The sequence below is a fragment of the Bombina bombina genome, chromosome 4 (genome assembly GCF_027579735.1).
Source record: "Bombina bombina isolate aBomBom1 chromosome 4, aBomBom1.pri, whole genome shotgun sequence".
In the NCBI taxonomy this organism is placed as follows: Eukaryota; Metazoa; Chordata; class Amphibia; order Anura; family Bombinatoridae; genus Bombina; species Bombina bombina.
The window spans coordinates 520,777,698-520,799,196 of NC_069502.1; the positions used below are offsets into that span (position 1 = coordinate 520,777,698).

The window sequence follows — 21,499 nt, forward strand, 5'->3', positions numbered from 1 at the left end:
TTAAGGCATGCCTGGTTTATAGTATAATAATCAAATAAATGTGATATATGTCCTTCTAATGGCAGTTGGGGTCCTTTAAAACATTCACAACAAATTGGAAATACTTCACCTGGCAACCAGGAGAAGGCAACTACTCCTCAAACAGCACATTGAAATATCCCTCCCACTTCCCCTACTCTCCCAGAAGTTATTTGCCTCATGTGATGGAGGTTGGCAGAGAGAGGTGTTTTTTTTAAGAGTTGTGGTTAATGTTAGCCTCTGGATGTTACAGGTAAGTTTCCCATGCCTCCTTCAAGTGTACCTTTGCTATCCTCCATTTCAGGCAAACAGTGTTAGGTACACTGATTTTCCTTTGTACCATAGGTTACTGTCAGATGGAGGATTCACTGTCAGGCGTGGAACTTCTGATGGGTAAGTCTCAGAGTCCCCCTGATCTCCTCTAATGGTTTGTTACCTAAATTATGGGACCATAATCTATGTACAGGGTAAAGGAAAATGAATTTGTAATATCCTCTGGTGGGGGTGGGCGTAACAAAATGTGCAGCTTTTGGACACCGTTATTTGGGCGCTCCTAGTTGGAGCAGGAAGGGTGGTTAATGTGGTTTTCTCTTGTAAGGTGTATCCAGTCCACGGATCATCCATTAATTGTGGGATATTCTCCTTCCCAACAGGAAGTTGCAAGAGGATCACCCACAGCAGAGCTGCTATATAGCTCCTCCCCTAACTGCCATATCCAGTCATTCTCTTGCAAACTCTCAACATAGCTGGAGGTAGTAAGAGGAAAGTGGTGTAATATAGTTAGTTTTTTCTTCAATCAAAAGTTTATTGTTTTTAAATGGTACCCGAGTTGTACTATTTTATCTCAGGCAGCATTAAAAAGAAGAAGAATCTGCCTGCGTTTTTCTATGATCTTAGCAGAAGTAACTAAGATCCACTGCTGTTCTCACATATGTCTGAGGAGTGAGGTAACTTCAGAGGGAGAATGGCGTGCAGGTTATCCTGCAATAAGGTATGTGCAGTTTAAGTTTTTCTAGGGATGGAATTTGCTAGAAAAAAGCTGCTGATACCGGATTAATGTAAGTTAAGCCTAAATACAGTGATTTAATAGCGACTAGTATCAGGCTTGCTATCAGAGGTATATACTCTGATTAATGTGCAATATAAAACGTTTGCTGGTATGTTTAATCGTTTTTATATATGCTTTGGTGATAAAACTTATTGGGGCCTAGTTTTTTTTCACATGGCTGGCTTGATTTTTGCCTAGAAACAGTTTCCTGAGGCTTTCCACTGTTGTAATATGAGTGGGAGGGGCCTATTTTAGCGCTTTTTTTGCGCAGTTAAAATTACAGACAGAGACATTCAGCTTCCCTCAGCAGTCCCCTGCATGCTTTAGGACATCTCTGAAGGGGCTCAAAAGGCTTCTAAAGTCTTATATTGAGGAAGGTAAAGCCACAGTGGAGCTATGGCAGTTGTTGTGACTGTTTAAAAAACGTTTTTTTTCAATTTGTTAATCCGTTTTTTGTATTAAGGGGTTAATCATCCATTTGCAAGTGGGTGCAATGCTCTGCTAACTTGTTACATACACTGTAAAAATTTCGTTAGTTTAACTGCCTTTTTTCACTGTTATTTCAAATTTTAGCAAAATTTGCTTCCCTTAAAGGCACAGTAACGTTTTTTATATTGCTTGTTTAACTTGATGTAAAGTGTTTTCCAAGCTTGCTAGTCTCATTGCTAGTCTGTATAAACATGTCTGACATAGAGGAAACTCCTTGTTCATTATGTTTAAAAGCCATGGTGGAATCCCATATGAGAATGTGTACTAAATGTATTGATTTCACTTTAAACAATAAAGATCAGCTTTTATCTTTAAAAAATTTATCACCAGAGGATTCTGGCGAGGGGGAAGTTATGCCGACTAACTCTCCCCACGTTTCAGACCCTTTGACTCCCGCTCAAGGGACTCACGCTAAAATGGCGCCAAGTACATCAAAGACGCCCATAGCGATTACTTTGCAGGACATGGCGGCAATCATGGATAATACCCTGTCAGCGGTATTAGCCAGACTGCCTGAATTCAGAGGAAAGCGCGATAGCTCTGGGGTTAGACGTAGTACAGAGCGCGCAGATGCCTTAAGGCCCATGTCTGATACTGCGTCACAATATGTAGAAGCTGAGGAAGGAGAGCTTCAGTCTGTGGGTGACATTTCTGATTCGGGGAAACCTGATTCAGATATTTCTACTTTTAAATTTAAGCTTGAGAACCTCTGTGTATTGCTTGGGGAGGTGTTAGCTGCTCTGAATGACTGTGACACAATTGCAGTACCAGAGAAATTGTGTAGACTGGATAAATACTATGCAGTGCCGGTGTGTACTGATGTTTCTTTCATGTAATTGGCAAGAGTCCATGAGCTAGTGACATATGGGATATACAATCCTACCAGGAGGGGCAAAGTTTCCCAAACCTCAAAATGCCTATAAATACACCCCTCACCACACCCACAATTCAGTTTTACAAACTTTGCCTCCTATGGAGGTGGTGAAGTAAGTTTGTGCTAAGATTTCTACGTTGATATGCGCTTCTCAGCATTGTTGAAGCCTGATTCCTCTCAGAGTACAGCGAATGTCAGAGGGACGTGAAGGGAGTATCACCTATTGAATACGATGATTTCCCTAACGGGGGTCTTTTTCATGGGTTCTCTGTTATCGGTCGTAGAGATTCATCTCCTACCTCCCTTTTCAGATCGACGATATACTCTCAAATTTACCATTACCTCTACTAAAGAACTGTTTTAGTACTGGTTTGGCTATCTGCTATTTGTGGATGGGTGTCTTTTGGTAAGTATGTTTTTATTACTTAAGACACTCTCAGCTATGGTTTGGCACTTTATGCAATTTATATAAAGTTCTAAATATATGTATTGTACTTATATTTGCCATGAGTCAGGTTCATGTATTTCCTTCTGCAGACTGTCAGTTTCATATTTGGGAATATAAACACTTTAAGAAATTTGTTTCTTACCTGGGGTTAAGTCTTTTTCAATTTTGACAAATTTTGCATTTGCGGGTATTAGGCCTGCGGGTGCGTCAAATGTTAGACTTTATTGCGTCATTTTTGGCGCAAACTTTTTTGGCGCGGGAAATTACGTTTTTTGACGCAACTTCGTCATTTCCGGCGTCATACGTGACGTCGAGACCTTTCACACGACGGCGTCATTAGTGACGCAAGTGTGTCATTTCCGGTCATTTTTGGCGCCAAAAAAGTTTACGTTACGTTGTGTGTCATACTTGGCGCCAATTTTTTCATTATTTCATTACCCTATTCATGTTTGCCTCCTGCTTTCTTCTATCAAGAGGCCTATGCTTTTGCATTTTTTCCCATTCCTGAAACTGTCATTTAAGGAAATAGATCATTTTGCTTTATATGTTGTTTTTTCTTTTACATTGAGCAAGATGTCCCAATCCGATCCTGTCTCTGAAGTTTCTGCTGGAACATTGCTGCCTGATGTCGGTTCTACCAAAGCTAAGTGCATTTGTTGCAAAATTGTAGAAATTATTCCACCGAATGTCATTTGTAATAGTTGCCATGATAAACTTTTACATGCAGATAGTTTTTCTATCAGTAATAGTACATTGCCAGTTGCAGTTCCTTCAACTTCTAATGTGCATGATATACCTGTAAATTTCAAAGAATTTGTTTCTGAATCTATTATGAAGGCTTTGTCTGCATTTCCACCTTCTAATAAACGTAAAAGGTCTTTTAAAAGTTCTCATTTAGCTGATGAAATTTCAAATGACCAACAACATAATAATTCATCCTCTTCTGATGAGGATCTATCTGAAACAGAAGATCATTCCTCAGATATTGACACTGACAAATCTACTTATTTATTTAAAATAGAGTATATGCGTTCTTTATTAAAAGAAGTGTTAATTACTTTGGATATTGAGGTAACCAGTCCTATTGACGTTCAGTCTAATAAACGTTTAAATGCTGTTTTTAAACCTCCTGTGGTTTCCCCAGGTGTTTTTCCCATTCCTGAGGCTATTTCTGATATGATTTCTAGGGAATGGAATAAGCCAGGTACTTCCTTTGTTCCTTCTTCAAGGTTTAAGAGATTGTATCCTTTACCAGCAAAATCTATAGAGTTTTGGGAAAAGATCCCCAAAGTTGATGGGGCTATTTCTACTCTTGCTAAACGTACCACTATTCCTATGGAAGTTAGCACTTCCTTTAAGGATCCTTTAGCTAGGAAGCTTGAATCTTATCTAAGGAAGGCCTATTTATATTCAGGTCATCTTCTCAGACCTGCTATTTCTTTGGGTGATGTTGCGGCCGCATCAACTTTCTGGTTGGAAAATTTAGCTCAACATGAATTGGATTCTGACATATCTAGCATTGTTCGCTTACTGCAACATGCTAATCATTTTATTTGTGATGCCATTTTTTATATTATCAAAATTGATGTTAGATCCATGTATTTAGCTGTATTAGCTAGAAGAGCTTTGTGGCTTAAATCTTGGAATGCTGATATGACATCTAAATCTAGATTACTATCTCTTTCTTTCCAAGGTAATAATTTATTTGGTTCTCAGTTGGATTCTATTATTTCAACTATTACTGGAGGAAAGGGAGTTTTTTTGCCTCAGGATAAAAAACCTAAGGGTAAATCTAAGGCTTCTAACCGTTTTCGTTCCTTTCGTCAGAATAAGGAACAAAAACTCAATCCTCCTCCCAAGGAATCTGCTTCCAGTTGGAAGCCTTCCTCAAATTGGAATAAATCCAAGCCATTTAGGAAACCAAAGTCTGCCCCTAAATCCGCATGAAGGTGCGGCCCTCATTCCAGCTCAGCTGGTAGGGGGCAGATTAAGGTTTTTCAAGGATTTTTGGATAAAATCTGTCCAAAATCATTGGATTCAGAGCATTGTCTCTCAAGGGTATCGAATAGGATTCAAAGTAAGACCACCTGTGAGAAGATTTTTTCTCTCACACATTCCTGTAAATCCAGTAAAAGCTCAGGCTTTTCTGAAGTGTGTTTCAGATCTGGAGTCTTCAGGGGTAATCATGCCAGTTCCTCTTCAGGAACAAGGTTTGGGGTTTTATTCAAACCTATTCATTGTACCAAAGAAAGAAAATTTGTTCAGACCAGTTCTGGATCTGAAAATTTTGAATCGTTATGTAAGAGTACCAACTTTCAAGATGGTGACTATAAGGACTATTCTGCCTTTTGTTCAGCAAGGACATTATATGTCCACAATAGACTTGCAGGATGCATACCTTCATATTCCGATTTATCCAGAACACTATCAGTTTCTGAGATTCTCTTTTCTAGACAAGCATTACCAATTTGTTGCTCTTCCATTTGGCCTAGCAACAGCTCCAAGAATCTTTTCAAAGGTTCTGGGTGCCCTACTATCTGTAATCAGAGAACAGGGTATTGCGGTGTTTCCTTATTTGGACGATATCTTGGTACTAGCTCAGTCTTTACATACTGCAGAATCTCACACGAATCAACTAGTGTTGTTTCTTCGGAAACATGGTTGGAGGATCAATTTACCAAAAAGTTTCTTGATTCCTCAGACAAGGGTCACCCTTTTAGGTTTCCAGATAGATTCAGTGTCCATGACTCTGTCTCTAACAGACAAGAGACGTTTAAAATTGGTTGCAGCCTGCCGGCGCCTTCAGTCTCTGTCATTCCCTTCAGTGGCTATGTGCATGGAAGTTTTAGGTCTCATGACTGCAGCATCGGACGCAATCCCCTTTGCTCATTTTCACATGAGACCTCTACAGCTTTGTATGCTGAATCAATGGTGCAGGGATTATACAAAGATATCACAATTAATATCCTTGAATCCCAATGTACGACACTCTCTGACATGGTGGATAGATCACCATCGTTTGGTTCAAGGGGCTTCTTTTGTTCGCCCAACCTGGACTGTGATCACAACAGATGCGAGTCTTTCAGGTTGGGGAGCTGTTTGGGGGTCTCTGACAGCACAAGGGGTTTGGAAATCTCAAGAGGCGAGATTACCAATAAATATTTTAGAACTCTGTGCAATTCTCAGGGCTCTTCAGTTCTGGCCTCTAATAAAGAGAGAACCGTTCATTTGTTTTCAGACAGACAATATCACAACTGTGGCTTATGTCAATCATCAGGGTGGGACTCACAGTCCCCAAGCTATGAAAGAAGTATCTCGGATACTTGCTTGGGCGGAATCCAGCTCCTGTCTAATCTCTGCGGTACATATCCCAGGTGTAGACAATTGGGAGGCGGATTATCTCAGCCGCCAGACTTTACATCCAGGGGAGTGGTCTCTCCATCCAGATGTGTTTTCTCAGATTGTTCAGATGTGGGGGCTTCCAGAGATAGATCTCATGGCCTCTCATCTAAACAAGAAACTTCCCAGATACCTGTCCAGGTCCAGGGATGTTCAGGCGGAAGCAGTGGATGCGCTGACACTTCCTTGGTGTTATCAACCTGCTTACATCTTCCCGCCTCTAGTTCTTCTTCCAAGAGTGATTTCCAAAATCATCATGGAACAGTCTTTTGTGTTGCTGGTGGCTCCAGCATGGCCACACAGGTTTTGGTATGCGGATCTGGTTCGGATGTCCAGTTGCCCGCCTTGGCCACTTCCATTACGGCCGGACCTACTATCTCAAGGTCCGTTTTTCCATCAGGATCTCAAATCATTAAATTTGAAGGTATGGAAATTGAACGCTTAGTTCTAAGTCATAGAGGTTTCTCTGATTCAGTGATTAATACTATGTTACAAGCTCGTAAATCTGTCTCTAGGAAGATTTATTATAGAGTTTGGAAGGCTTACATTTCATGGTGTTCTTCTCATAAATTCTCCTGGCATTCTTTCAGAATTCCTAGAATTTTGCAGTTTCTTCAGGATGGTCTGGATAAGGGTTTGTCTGCAAGTTCCTTGAAAGGACAAATCTCCGCTCTTTCTGTTTTATTTCACAGAAAAATTGCTATATTTCCTGATATACACTGTTTTGTACAGGCTTTAGTTTGTATTAAGCCTGTCATTAAGTCAATTTCTCCTCCTTGGAGTCTTAATTTGGTTCTGAGGGCTTTACAGGCTCCTCCATTTGAACCTATGCATTCTTTGGACATTAAACTACTTTCCTGGAAAGTGTTGTTCCTTTTGGCTATCTCTTCTGCTAGAAGAGTTTCTGATCTATCTGCTCTTTCTTGTGAGTCTCCTTTTCTGATTTTTCATCAGGATAAGGCAGTTTTGCGGACTTCTTTTCAATTTTTACCTAAGGTTGTGAATTCTAACAACATTAGTAGAGAAATTGTTGTCCCTTCTTTATGTCCTAATCCTAAGAATTCTTTGGAGAGATCCTTACATTCTTTGGATGTGGTAAGAGCTTTGAAATATTATGTGGAAGCTACTAAAAATTTCAGGAAGACTTCTAGTCTATTTGTTTTATTTTCTGGTCCTAGGAAAGGTCAGAAAGCTTCTGCTGTTTCCTTGTCTTCTTGGTTGAAACTTTTGATTCATCAAGCTTATTTGGAGTCGGGTCAAACCCCGCCTCAGAGAATTACAGCTCATTCTACTAGATCAGTCTCTACCTCATGGGCTTTTAAGAATGAAGCTTCAGTCGATCAGATTTGCAAAGCAGCCACTTGGTCCTCTTTGCATACATTTACTAAATTCTACCATTTTGATGTATTTGCTTCTTCGGAAGCAGTTTTTGGTAGAAAAGTTCTTCAGGCAGCTGTTTCAGTTTGATTCTTCTGCTTTTGATTTCAGTTTTTTTCTTTTCAAAGTGAAAATAACTTATTTTTTGGGTTGTGGATTATTTTTTCAGCGTAATAGGGCTGTTTTTATTTTATTCCCTCCCTCTCTAGTGACTCTTGAGTGGAAGACTCCACATCTTGGGTATTGATATCCCATATGTCACTAGCTCATGGACTCTTGCCAATTACATGAAAGAAAACATAATTTATGTAAGAACTTACCTGATAAATTCATTTCTTTCATATTGGCAAGAGTCCATGAGGCCCACCCTTTTTATGGTGGTGATGATTTTTTGTATAAAGCACAATTATTTCCAAATTTCCTTTGTTGATGCTTTCTACTCCTTTCTTTATCACCCCACTGCTTGGCTATTCGTTAAACTGAATTGTGGGTGTGGTGAGGGGTGTATTTATAGGCATTTTGAGGTTTGGGAAACTTTGCCCCTCCTGGTAGGATTGTATATCCCATATGTCACTAGCTCATGGACTCTTGCCAATATGAAAGAAATGAATTTATCAGGTAAGTTCTTACATAAATTATGTTTTTTCCAATACCTAAAAGGTTTACAGAAATCATTAATAAGTAGTGGGATAGACAGACCCGGTGTGCCGTTTTCCCCCCCTCCTATTTTTAGAAAAATGTTTCCAATAGACGCCACCACACGGGACTTATGGCAGTCGGTCCCTAAGGTGGAGGGAGCAGTTTCTACTTTAGCAAAGCGTACCACTATCCCTGTCGAGTACAGTTGTGCTTTTTCAGATCCAATGGATAAAAAATTAGGTTACCTTAAGAAAATGTTTATTCAACAAGGTTTTATCCTGCAGCCCCTTGCATGCATTGCGCCTGTCACTGCTGCTGCGGCGTTCTGGTTTGAGTCTCTAGAAGAGGCCTTTCAGACAGCTACTCCATTGACTGAAATACTTGACAAGCTTAGAACACTTAAGCTAGCTAATTCTTTTGTTTCTGACGCCATTGTTCATTTGACTAAACTAACGGCTAAGAATTCTGGATTCGCCATCCAGGCGCGTAGGGTGCTATGGCATAAATCGTGGTCAGCTGACGTGACTTCAAAGTCTAAATTACTTAACGTTCCCTTCAAGGGGCAGACCCTATTCGGGCCTGGTTTGAAGGAAATTATTGCTGACATTACTGGAGGTAAGGGTCATACCCTTCCTCAAGACAGGGCCAAATCAAAGGCCAAACAGTCTAATTTTCGTGCCTTTCGAAACTTCAAGGCAGGTGCAGCATCAACTTCCTCTGCTACAAGACAAGAGGGAACTTTTGCTCAATCCAAGCCGGGCTGGAAACCTAACCAGTCCTGGAACAAAGGTAAGCAGGCCAGAAAGCCTGCTGCTGCCTCTAAGACAGCATGAAGGAACGGCCCCCTATCCGGTAACGGATCTAGTAGGGGGCAGACTTTCTCTCTTCGCCCAGGCGTGGGCAAGAGATGTTCAGGATCTCTGGGCGTTGGAGATCATATCTCAGGGATATCTTCTGGACTTCAGAGCTTCCCCTCCTCAAGGGAGATTTCACAGGCATTCTTACGCTGTGTGCAAGACCTTCTAGTTATGGGAGTGATCTGTCCAGTTCCACAGGCGGAACATGGACAGGCTTTTTATTCAAATCTGTTTGTGGTTCCCAAAAACGAGGGAACCTTCAAACCCATTTTGGATCTAAAGATCTTAAACAAATTCCTCAGAGTTCCATCGTTCAAAATGGAAACTATTCGGATCATCCTACCTATGATCCAGGAGGGTCAGTACATGACCACAGTGGATTTGAAGGATGCTTACCTTCACATACCGATTCACAAAGATCATCATCGGTTCCTAAGGTTTGCCTTTCTGGACAGGCATTACCAATTTGTGGCTCTTCCCTTCGGCTTAGCTACAGCTCCAAGAATCTTTACAAAGGTTCTGGGATCGCTTCTGGCGGTCCTAAGACCGCGAGGTATATCAGTGGCCCCTTATCTGGAGGACATCCTGATACAGGCGTCAAGCTTTCAGATTGCCAAGTCACATACGGACATAGTTCTGGCATTTCTCAGGTCACATGGGTGGAAGGTGAACGAGGAAAAGAGTTCTCTATCCCCACTCATAAGAGTCTCCTTCCTAGGGACTCTGATAGATTCTGTAAAAATGAAGATTTACCTGACAGAATCCAGGTTATCAAAGCTTCTAAAATCTTGCCGTGTTCTTCATTCTATTCCGCGCCCTTCGGTGGCTCAGTGTATGGAAGTAATCGGCTTAATGGTAGCGGCGATGGACATAGTGCCATTTGCGCGCCTACATCTCAGACCGCTGCAACTATGCATGCTCAGTCAATGGAATGGGGATTACACAGATTTGTCCCCTCTGCTAAATCTGGATCAAGAGACCAGAGATTCTCTTCTCTGGTGGCTATCTCGGGTCCATCTGTCCAAAGGTATGACCTTTCGCAGGCCAGATTGGACAATTGTAACAACAGATGCCAGCCTTCTAGGTTGGGGTGCAGTCTGGAATTCCCTGAAGGCTCAGGGATCGTGGACTCAGGAGGAGAAACTCCACCCAATAAATATTCTGGAGTTAAGAGCAATATTCAATGCTCTTCTAGCTTGGCCTCAGTTAGCAACACTGAGGTTCATCAGATTTCAGTCGGACAACATCACGACTGTGGCTTACATCAACCATCAAGGGGGAACCAGGAGTTCCCTAGCGATGTTAGAAGTCTCCAAGATAATTCGCTGGGCAGAGACTCACTCTTGCCACCTATCAGCAATCCATATCCCAGGTGTAGAGAACTGGGAGGCGGATTTTCTAAGTCGTCAGACTTTTCATCCGGGGCAGTGGGAACTCCATCCGGAGGTGTTTGCTCAATTGGTTCATCGTTGGGGCAAACCAGAACTGGATCTCATGGCGTCTCGCCAGAACACCAAGCTTCCTTGTTATGGATCCAGGTCCAGGGACCCAGAAGCAGCACTGATAGATGCTCTAGCAGCGCCTTGGTTCTTCAACCTGGCTTATGTGTTTCCACCGTTTCCTCTGTTCCCTCGACTGATTGCCAAAATCAAACAGGAGAGAGCATCGTTGATCTTGATAGCGCCTGCGTGGCCACGCAGGACCTGGTATGCAGACCTAGTGGACATGTCATCCTTTCCACCATGGACCCTGCCTCTGAGACAAGACCTTCTACTACAAGGTCCTTTCAATCATCCGAATCTAATTTCTCTGAGACTGACTGCATGGAGATTGAATGCTTGATTTTTTCACTGCGTGGCTTCTCCGAGTCAGTCATTGATACCCTTATACAGGTACGAAAGCCTGTCACCAGGAAAATCTACAATAAGATATGGCGTAAATACCTTTATTGGTGTGAATCCAAGAATTACTCATGGAGTAAGGTTAGGATTCCTAGGATATTGTCCTTTCTCCAAGAGGGTTTGGAAAAAGGATTATCAGCTAGTTCTTTAAAGGGACAGATTTCTGCTCTGTCTATTCTTTTGCACAAGCGTCTGGCAGAAGTTCCAGACGTTCAAGCTTTTTGTCAGGCTTTGGTTAGAATTAAGCCTGTGTTTAAACCTGTTGCTCCCCCATGGAGCTTAAACTTGGTTCTTAAAGTTCTTCAAGGGGTTCCGTTTGAACCCCTTCATTCCATTGATATCAAACTTTTATCTTGGAAAGTTCTGTTTTTGATGGCTATTTCCTCGGATCGGAGAGTCTCTGAGTTATCTGCCTTACAATGTGATTCTCCTTATCTGATTTTCCATTCAGATAAAGTAGTTCTGCGTACATAACCTGGGTTTTTACCTAAGGTAGTTTCTAACAAGAATATCAATCAAGAGATTGTTGTTCCATCATTGTGCCCTAATCCTTCTTCAAAGAAGGAACGCCTTTTACATAATCTGGACGTGGTCCGTGCTTTAAAGTTTTACTTACAAGCTACTAAAGATTTTCGCCAAACATCTACACTGTTTGTTGTTTACTCTGGACAGAGGAGAGGTCAAAAAGCTTCGGCAACCTCTCTTTCTTTTTGGCTTCGGAGCGTAATACGCTTAGCCTATGAGACTGCTGGACAGCAGCCCCCTGAAAGGATTACAGCTCATTCTACTAGAGCTGTGGCTTCCACCTGGGCCTTTAAAAATGAGGCTTCTGTTGAACAGATTTGCAAGGCGGCGACTTGGTCTTCGCTTCATACCTTTTCAAAATTTTACAAATTTGATACTTTTGCTTCTTCGGAGGCTATTTTTGGGAGAAAGGTTCTACAGGCAGTGGTTCCTTCCATTTAAGCCTGCCTTGTCCCTCCCTTCATCCGTGTACTTTAGCTTTGGTATTGGTATCCCACAAGTAATGGATGATCCGTGGACTGGATACACCTTACAAGAGAAAACATAATTTATGCTTACCTGATAAATTTATTTCTCTTGTGGTGTATCCAGTCCACGGCCCGCCCTGTCTTTTTAAGGCAGGTCTAAATTTTAATTTAAACTACAGTCACCACTGCACCCTATGGTTTCTCCTTTCTCGGCTTGTTTCGGTCGAATGACTGGATATGGCAGTTAGGGGAGGAGCTATATAGCAGCTCTGCTGTGGGTGATCCTCTTGCAACTTCCTGTTGGGAAGGAGAATATCCCACAAGTAATGGATGATCCGTGGACTGGATACACCACAAGAGAAATAAATTTATCAGGTAAGCATAAATCATGTTTTCTCGCCATCGGCCTCCTACTTTACAGAACTCACTTTATAGCCGCTGCGCACCACAACTTTGAGGTCTGATAGCATAGAGAGCTAGGTCATCTATGGAGGTCCAAATTGCTAGGCCGTAGTTTAGGCGCGAACTCCAATCGGCATCTGACACCTAGAGCAGAAGCTTTTACTTTCCACTATGGGAAAATCCCTGTTATAGCGTCCACCTTTTCAGATTAGTGACAATAGTTAAGATGGATGTACAGTGTGATCTCATAATGCAGAACTGGATCAATTTTTTTTTTTTGTGGCTAGAGCCTTTAATACTATTCGGTAGATTGTGTATGGGAATGCCTGCATTTTACTTGTCAATGATTTTGGTCAAAGCGCTTTTTGATGAGTCTTGCGGTGCCCCAAGGCTAAATTTTCCCGCCGCAGGGCAATCCAGTTGTTTGGCGTGCACTTTTTCTTTACAGAGTCGGAGAGCTTAGTAAACACGTTTTGAGGCGAAGGCTCTGTGAGTGAACGGAAATTTTAACTTAAAGGAACATGAAACCCAATTTTTTTCTTTCATGATTTAGACAGAGCATACAATTATTAAAACTTTCTAATTTACTTCTATTATCTATTTTGCTTCATTCTCTTCATATTCTTTGCTGAAAAGCATATCTAGATATGCTTAGTAGCTGCTGATTGGTAGCTGCACATAGATGCCTCCTCTGATTGGTTCACCGTGTGCATCGCTATTTCTTCATTAAAGTATATCTAAAGAATGAAGCAAATTAGGTAATAGAAGTAAATTGGAATGTTGTTTAAAATTATATTCTCTACCTTAATCATGAAAGAAAATGTTTGGGTATAGTGTCCATTTAAAGGGACACTAAAGCCAATTTTTTTCTTTCATGATTTAGATAGAGCATGGAATTTTTAGCAACTTTCTAATATACAGCTTTTATCATTTTGTCTTCATTCTCTTGAGAATTTTTGGTTGAGAACCTGGGTTATGCTGGCTTTATTGATGGGTAAATGTAAGCCTCCAATAAGCAAGCGCTATCCATGGTGCTGAACCTAAAATGGCCTGGCTGCTAAGATTTACATTCCTGCTTTTAAAATTAAGATAGCAAGAGAACGAAGACAAATTGATAATAGGAGTAAATTAGAAAGTTGCTTAAAATGTCATGCTCTATCTGAATCATGAAAGATAAAAATTGGGTTCAGTGTGGGAGCAGGTGTCTGTTCTACATCCCGACTTCTCCGTGGTTTAGATTGGTCTAGTTATACTGGCTGCCGACCGCATAAGAGATATTGCTACTCCCCTAGGGCTGTCATACTTTGATTACAGGACATTTCAATTACATATATTGGAACCATTGAACAGACTTCAGGCGGGACTAACTACTGTTCCTCTAAGAGAGAACCCGATATCTGCACAACAAGGAGGACTCTCTTATTCAGAAGACTGCATTTGGACCATCTGCTATAAAGGAGTATATCTTCTTTGTCTGCAATAGCTCTCGTTTGTGTGTTTGGAGCAAAGTATTTCTTTGCTGTATTTTACGCTCTTCTTCAGTCTGTACAATAAGTGGCTAAGTCGTATATATCTCCTTATGTAAGAATGTTTATACAGAGCATATACTTATGTTCTAACTTATTTTCATTATTGCTAATTGTTTTTCACTGACCAATAGTGTTTTTTGTTCACTAAGTAATTGGATATACCTCTATATGTGATTAAAACTGGTCTTATATGTGACAAGAGTGCTGTTTGAGATCTCTTTTTCTCTTTTGAATATCCTATGTATATACTCTAGATCTCGGCACCAGTATTTTTCTTTACCTTTTGTCAAGGCCTTATATTTGTCCTGAGCTAAACATTTTTAGGTTAACCTTTTCTTTCTAATGACACACTGAGTCCAAGGATCATCATCAATTACTGTTGGGAATATCACTCCTGGCCAGCAGGAGGAGGCAAAGAGGAACCCCAGTCATTCTTTTTGCCTGCACTGCAAGGAGGAGGTGAAGTTTAGGCGGCTCTTCTAATGAGGATTTCTTTTTCAAGACATGATGAGTCCACGGATTTCATCCTTACTTGTGGGATATCGCCTCCTGGTCAGCAGAAGGAGGCAAAGAGCACCACAGCAGAGCTGTATATATAGCTCCTCCCTTCCCTCCCACTCCAGTCATTCTCTTTGCCTGTGTTAGTGATAGGAAGAGGTAAAGTGAGGTGTTAGTTTAGATTCTTCAATCAAGAGTTTGTTATTTTTAAAATGGTACCAGTGAGTGCTATTTTATTATAGGGTGTAGCCGTATTCCTTGTCAGCCTCTAGAGTAGAGCTACAGGTGGCTTTAAAGCAATGGGAACTGGTGGGACAAAACTCTCACTGTGCCTCCCATACTGAGTGCTGCCCTTCTGATGATGGTCTTAGCAGATATTAGCTAAGGCCTTATCTGTGTCCACAGGGCTATTGGAGGGAGAAGACCTCTGGATCCTGTGGGAACTGTCATGCTGTCGAACAGCAGCGAGGTAAGTGCATCCTGATCGATTTCAGCCGCTTTCTGGTTATTGCAGTGATGCCTCAATATTGAGGCATCCTGCAATAACTCTCCTTGGCCATCCGATGCAGTGAGAGCCACTCTGTGGCCCTCTCTGCACCGGACATCGATGGCCGGTATCGTTGGTGGGTGGGAGCCAGTCTGGGAGGCGGGTGGGCGGCCATTGATGGGCCGTGTGATGTGGAGGGGGGCGGGATCATGGGCGGGATCACCGGAACGCGCGCACGGGAGCCGTGCACGTGTAGGGAGCTTGTGGGAACCGCTACACTGCAGAAAAAATTTGAGCAGAAAGTGGGAAATAAATAAATAAAAATGATCTAAGGGATATCGGAGGGAGGTGGGGGGCAAGCTACACTACAGAAAAATTATTATAAAAATAATAAAAAATATATTTTATAGTAAACTGGGTACTGGCAGACTGGATATACCTTTTAATTTAGTACTGGCAGACTTTCTGCCAGTATTTAAGATGGTGGGGACGATTGTGTGATGGGGGAGGGAAGATAGCTGTTTGGGAGGGATCAGGGGGTGTGATATGTCAGGTGGGAGGCTGATCTCTACATTAAAGCTAAAATTAACCCTGCAAGCTCCCTAATTAACCCCTTCACTGCTGGGCATAATACACATGTGGTGCGCAGCTGCATTTAGCGGCCTTCTAATTACCAAGGAGCAACGCCAAAGCCATATATGTCTGCTATTTCTGAACAAAGGGGATCACAGAGAAGCTTTTACAACCATTTGTGCCATAATTGCACAAGCTGTTGGTAAATAATTTCAGTGAGAAACCTAAAATTGTGAAAAATGTAACTTTTTTTTATTTGCTCGCATTTGGCGGTGAAAGGGTGGCATGAAATATACCAAAATGGGCCTAAATCTATACTTTTGGTTGTCTACTACACTACAGCTAAAATTAACCCTTCAAGGTCCCTACAAGCTCCCTAATTAACCCCTTCACTGCTGGGCATAATACATGTGTGGTGCACAGCGGCATTTAGTGGCCTTCTAATTACCAAAAAGCAATGCCAAAGCCATATATGTCTGCTACTTCTGAACAAAGGGATCCCAGAGAAGCATTTACAACCATTTGTGCCATAATTGCACAAACCGTTTGTAAATAATTTCAGTGAGAAACCTAAAGTTTGTGACAAAATTTGTGAAAAAGTGAAAGATTTTTTTTATTTGCTCGCATTTGGCAGTGAAATGGTGGCATGAAATATACTAAAATGGGCATAAATCAATACTTTGGGTTGTCTTCTAAAAAAAAATGATATACATGTCAAGGGATATTCAGAGATTCCGGACAGATATCAGTGTTCCAATGTAACTAGTGCTAATTTAAAAAAAAAAAAAAGTGGTTTGGAAATAGCAAAGTGCTACTTGTACTTATTGCCCTATAACTTGCAAAAAAAGCAAAGAACATGTGAACATTGGGTATTTCTAAACTCAGGACAAAATTTAGAAATTATTTAGCATGGGTGTTTTTTGGTGGTTGTAGATTTGGAACAGATTTTGGGGGTCAAAGTTAGAAAAAGTGTGTTTTTTTTTTCATTTTTTCCTCATATTTTATACATTTTTTATAGTAAATTATAAGATATGATGAAAATAATGGTATCTCTAGAAAGTCCATTTAATTGCGAGAAAAACGGTATATAATATGTATGGGTATAGTAAATGAGTAAGAGGAAAATTACAGCTAAACGCAAACACCGCAGAAATGTAAAAATAGCCCTGGTCCTTAAGGGAAAGAATTTGAAAAATGGCCTTGTCCTTAAGTGGTTAAGACTGAGACTCCCTTGGAAGACATTATGGATAGAATTATGTCCCTTAAGCTGTCTAATTCTTTTATTACGGATGCCGCCTTTCAGATCGCCAAATTGGCGGCTAAGAATTCTGGATTTTTCATTTTAGCGCGCAGAGCCTTGTGGTTAAAGTCTTGGTCTGCGGATGTATCCTCTAAATCAAAACTCTTGGCGATTCCTTTCAAGGGTCAGACCCTGTTTGGGCCTGACTTGAAGGAGATCATTTCAGACATCACAGGAGGTAAGGGTTACCGCCTTCCTCAGGACAAAACGGCTACTGATGACAGAATAATTTTTGTGCCTTTTGAAACTTCAAGGGAATCCCCTCTTCCTCTTCTGCTAAACAGGAAGGGAATTATTCTCAAGCCAAACCCACCTGGAAACCGAACCAGAGTTGGAACAAGGGTAAACAACCCAAGAAGCCTGCCGTTGCTACCAAGACAGCATGAAGGGGCGGCCCCCGATCCGGGACCGGATCTAGTAGGGGGCAGACTTTCTCTCTTTGTCCAGGCTTGGACAAGAGATGTTCAAGATCCCTGGACACTAGAAATCGTGTCCCAGGGGTATCAACTGGAGTTCAAAAATTATCTTCCAAGGGGAAGGTTTCTTTTTTCACGATTGTCTGTAGACCAGATAAAAATAGAGGCGTTCTTACGTTGTGTAAAAGACCTCTCCACCATGGGGGTAATTCGTCCCGTCCCAATACAAGAGCAGGGCAGGGGTTTTACTCAAATCTTTTCATGGTTCCCAAAAAGAAGGGAACGTTCAGACCCATTTTAAATCTCAAGAGTCTAAACAAGTTTCTCAGAGTCCCATCCTTCAAGATGGAGATGATTCGGACAATTCTTCCATTGATCCAGGAGGGTCAATATATGACTACCGTGGACTTAAATGATGCATATCTTCACATTCCTCTCCACAGAGATCATCACCAGTTTCTAAGGTTTGCCTTCCTGGACAAACATTTTCAGTTTGTAGCTCTTCCCTTCGGGTTGGCTACTGCACCCAGGATCTTCACAATGGTTCTTGGGTCCTTGCTAGTGGTTCTCAGACCGCGGGGCATTGCAGTGGCGCCTTATCTGGACGATATTCTAATCCAGGCGTCGTCTTACCAACTGACAAAGTCTCATACCGACATGGTTCTGTCCTTTCTAAGGACTCATGGGTGGAAGGTGAATCTAGAAAAGAGTTCACTAATTCCACAGACAAGGGTTCCTTTCCTGGGAACTCTAATAGATTCTGTATCCATGAAAATCTTCTTGACGGAAGTCAGAAAGCTAAAGATTCTGAATACATGCCGAACCCTTCAGTCCAATCCTCTGCCATCAGTGGCTCAGTGCATGGAGGTAATTGGATTGATGGTGGCGGCGATGGACATCATGGACATCATTCCTCAGATAGATCTGGATCAGGAGACGAGAGACTCTCTTCTTTGGTGGTTGTCGCTGGATCATCTGTACCAAGGGACGTGCTTCCGCAGACCCTCATGGGTGATAGTGACAACGGACGCCAGTCTACTAGGATGGGGTGCAGTTTGGAATTCCCTGAGGGCTCAGGGTGTGTGGACTCGGTCGGAGTCTCTACTTCCCATCAATATTCTGGAGTTGAGAGCAATATTCAATGCGCTTCAAGCTTGGCCTCAGTTGGCTTCGGCCAAATTCATCCGATTTCAGTCTGACAACATCACAACACTGGCTTACATCAATCATCAGGGAGGAACAAGGAGTTCCTTAGCGAGGACAGAAGTATCCAAAATAATTTGGTGGGCGGAGGCTTACTCTTGTTATCTGTCAGCAATCTACATCCCAGGGGTGGACAACTGGGAGGCAGATTTTTTGAGCAGACAGATGTTTTATCCGGGGGAATGGGAACTCCATCCGGAGGTCTTTGCCACCCTGATTCTCAGTTGGAGCAGACCGGATTTGTATCTGATGGCGTCTCGTCAGAATGCCAAGCTCCCGAGATACGGATCCAGGTCCAGGGATCCTCAGGCCAAACTGATAGATGCCTTGGCAGTGCCTTGGTTGTTCAACCTAGCCTATGTGTTAACACTGTTTGCTCTCCTTCCCCGGGTGATTGCATGGATCAAACAGGAGAGGGCTTTGGTGATTCTAATCGCTCCTGCGTGGCCTCACAGGACTTGGTATGCCGATCTGGTGGTTTTTTTTACTATATGACGAGTCCACGGCCCACCCTGTCAATTTCTAGGACAGATTTTTATTTTTATTTTTGTTAAACTTCAGTCACCTGTGCTCCTTGGCTTTTCCTTTCTCTTCCTAACTTTGGTCGAATGACTGGAGTGGGAGGGAAGGGAGGAGCTATATATGCAGCTCTGTTTTGGAGCTCTTTGCCTACTCCTGCTGACCAGGAGGCAATATCCCATAAGTAAGGATGAAATCCGTGGACTCATCATATCGTAAAAATAAATAAATTTATCAGTTAAACATAAATTTCCTTTTTCTGGGCCATATAGTATCTCAGAATTGACTATACACTTATTGATTATATGTGGGGAACATGGACTCTCTGGGAAGGGCTCCCCTATTGAACAGAATGTATGGTTTTGCATGGACATGATAACCTATGCTGTTACAGCATTCATACTGGGACTAGGGGAACATGGGCTCTTTGAAGTAAGAGGGTTCTCTTGTCAGTCACCGGTTACAGGTGCTGTGGGCAAGACGCTGGGGCTATATTTGACCGGAGACAGGTTCCGGTACAGGGCTATGTTTTTTATGGGCTACGTTTTTGTGTAGGACCGACGATTAGGTATTATTTCACTATAATCTTATTTGGATGGTGTTGAGCGACGCCCGCGAAGGGCGGGGTTAACTTTGGCACGCTTGAGTCAGAGAAGCCGTGCAGTGATTACAGCTCCGGAGCTCCGCCCTTCAGGAATCCTCATTGCATGTCAAATGCTCCGCTAAGACCGCATGGTTAGATAAGCAGGCGGTCTGTAGCGTTCTGCAACACGATCAGGACTTTTGCTAGAGTGGTCAGTGTACCGTGGGGGCAGGTAGGCGCCTCAGCAGGGCTGTTGAGGAGAAGAGATGTTATTTATTAATAAGGGTAAACAATCCAAAAAGCCTGCTGCTGCTTCCAAATCAGCATGAAGGGTTTGCCCCCGATCCGGGACCGGATCTAGTAGGGGCAGACTTTCCTTCTTCATCCAAGCTTAGAAACGAGATGTTCAGGATCCCTGGCTAATAGAAATAGTGTCTCAGGGATACAAATTGAAGTTCAGAAATTCTTCCCCCAGAGGAAGGTTTCTTCTTTCTCGATTATCTACAGACCAGACAAAAAAGAGAGGCTTTCTTATGTTTTGTAGGAGACCTCTCTTAAATGGGAGTAATCTGTCCCATTCCGATACAGGGACAGGGGTTTTATTCACGGATGGAAGGTAAATCTGGAAAAGAGTTTAATTCTGCAGACAAGGGTGCCCTTCTTGGGAACTCTAATAGACTCTTTATCCATGAAAATTTTTCTGACAGAGGTCAGAAAGTTAAAGATTCTGAGTTCATGTCGAGCCCTTCAGTCCAATCCTCAGCCTTCAGTGGCTCAATGCATTGAGGTAATCGGACTGATGGTGGCGGCCATGGACATCATTCCGTTTGTACGTTTTCATCTCAGGCCTCTGCAGCTAAACATGCTCAGGCTGTGAAATGGAGATTATACAGATTTATCTCCTTGAATAACCCTAGATCAGGAAACAAGGGACTCTCTTCTATGGTGGTTGTCTCAGGATCATCTATCTCAGGGGACATGCTTTCGCAGGCCTTCATGGTTGATTGTGACAACGGATGCCAGCCTTTTAGGATGGGGAGCAGTCTGGGGCTCTTTAAGGGCCCATTGAATATGGACTCAGGCAGAGTCTCGCCTTCCCATCAACATCCTAGAGCTGAGGACGATATTCAATGCGCTCCAGGCTTGGCCTCAGTTGGCTTCGGCCCAATTCATCAAATTCCAATCAGACAATATAACGATGGTGGCTTACATCAATCATCGGGGAGGAACAAGGAGTTCCTTAGAGATGATCGAAGTAGCCAAAATAATCCAGTGGGTGGATGCTCACTCTTGCCACCTGTCGGCGATCCACATTCCAGAGGTGGAAAACTGGGAAGCAGATTTTCTGAGCAGGCAGACCTTTCATCCGGTAGAGTGGGAACTCCATCCGGAAATATTCTCCAGCCTGATTCTCAGATGGGGTCAACCAGAATTGGACCTCATGGCATCTCGTCAGAATTCCAAGCTTCCGAGATACGGGTCCAGATCTAGGGATCCCCTGGCCGAACTGATAGATGCTCTGGAAGTGCCTTGGTCCTTCAGCCTAGCATACATATTCCCCCCATTTGTGATCCTTCCCCGGGTGATTGCTCGAATCAAACAGGAGAGGGCATCAGTGATCTTCATTGCTCCTGCGTGGCCTCTCAGGATTTGGTATGCCGATCTGGTGGACATGTCATCTCTGCCACCGTGGAAGCTTCCATTGAGGAAGGACCTCATTCAGGGTCCCTTCCATCTCCCAGATCTAGTTTCTCTGCAGCTGACTGCTTGGTGATTGAACGCTTAATTTTATCCAGGCAAGGTTTTTCTGATTCGGTCATAGATACTTTGATTCAGGCACGTAAGGAAAATTTACCATAAGATATGGCGCAAATATCTTTATTGGTGTGAATCCAAGGGCTACTCATGGAGTAGAGTTAGGATTCCTAGGATTTTGGCTTTTTTCCA

At 42.4% G+C, this 21,499-nt stretch overlaps 1 protein-coding gene across 1 annotated transcript in view; it reads left to right on the plus strand.

Annotated features, from left to right (window-relative positions):
• DDX43 (DEAD-box helicase 43) overlaps positions 1-21,499 on the plus strand; it is a 1,089,992-nt gene that overhangs the window by 491,130 nt on the left and 577,363 nt on the right. The gene's annotated exons all lie outside the window — the stretch shown is intronic.